This window comes from Kogia breviceps, chromosome 3 (genome assembly GCF_026419965.1).
Source record: "Kogia breviceps isolate mKogBre1 chromosome 3, mKogBre1 haplotype 1, whole genome shotgun sequence".
NCBI classification, from domain to species: Eukaryota; Metazoa; Chordata; class Mammalia; order Artiodactyla; family Physeteridae; genus Kogia; species Kogia breviceps.
In genome coordinates this window covers 47,040,933-47,042,453 of record NC_081312.1, presented here as the reverse complement: position 1 = coordinate 47,042,453, position 1,521 = coordinate 47,040,933, and positions in this window count along the sequence as shown.

Here is a 1,521-nt window from a genome sequence, read left to right as displayed (position 1 = left end):
AATGGCTCAGTGTTCATATCTGCTGTTGGCACACTGGGTACTCTGCAGTGGCAGGGGTCAGATCCCATACATAGCTTCCATCCCTACCACCACACTTTCAATGAGATCACTGAGCAATCACTGGAGTAACCAAGGAAAGTGGCTGCTGACTGACATCTATAGAATGGGTCATTTGGTCCATCCTTTGCCCATCTGATTACTGAGAAAGTCCTAGTTGTGAGGGCCCTTGGTGAGCATTCAGGAGTACAAATATTGTTGCTCTCTGGGTCAAAGGCAGAACAACCGGAGTGGCTCACCAGGTGCAGGTGATAAGAAGGTGCATTGTTTGTAGAGAATTTAAAAATATTAATAAAGCCAACTATAAATTAGTCTTTTTATTAGCATCATGTGCTAGCCATTCTAAACAATGTCAGTGATGCAATATTCCTCTCCAAAAAATCTTTTGTTGGTTTACGTTCTAAAAATTGCTTGCACTTGGGTGGCCTACTCCTAACACCCACCCTTGGTATGTCAAAAGTTTCCATCCACTTACCCAGACCTTCTTATTGCCAATCCTCCAGTATTACTCTTTTCTAGGCTCTGCCCATCCAGACAACCATTAGCTACTGACTATGAATCAATCTAGATTCATAACACAGAACATCTCTTTTTCCAGGAAATGTGAACAAAATGTACCACTTATAATTCTGCCCACAGTGAGAATTTCTCTTCATCATTGTCCTATTATAAGATACAATTGAGGTTAATGAGTACAGCAGTCTGCATACAGTGCATAATCATCCATAAATCAGGTTTAATGTTTTCCTTCCTTATTAAACTGATCAAGGGCACTCCTCCCATCCATGTGGCTGGAATTCAGTAGATTGAAGGATATGTGACTATGCCTCAAGGGTTGGGAACACTGAGAGTGTGCATCACCTGCTCACACAACTAACTGTTACCTTTAGGCCTGCTTGAGCTCAGTCTCATGTGTTCCACTTACCTGTGTTGAAGAAGTGCTACTGGGCACACTCAACTTTATGGCTTGATAGATAACATAACACCCTATTCAAGTATCTTTTAAGTCTGTGGTTTGAATTTATCTCCAGGAAAATGCATTGTTTTTGATTTGCTATTCCTCTATGTTCTTGAAATTATTTACATAAAATTGTTCGTAACATTCTTTACTATACTTTTAATGCCTCTACAATCTATAGTAATGACCTCTCTTTCATTCCTGATGACCATGATTTGTATTTTCTCTATATTCTCATTGTCTTACTATATATTTTATCAATTGTATTAATTGTTCAAAGAACCAATTTTTTACTTTCCTCTGTTGTGTGTCCATTTTCTATATCATTGATTTCCATTCTTATATCAGTTTAATTTTTCTACTTACTTTTGTTTCAATTTCCTCTTCTTATTCTGTCATATTAAGGTGGAAATGTGGATTATTGATTTTAAGCCTTTCTCCTTTTCTAATATAAACATTTAAAAGCATAACCTTCCCTCTATGCACTGCTTTAGTGGTATCCTTCT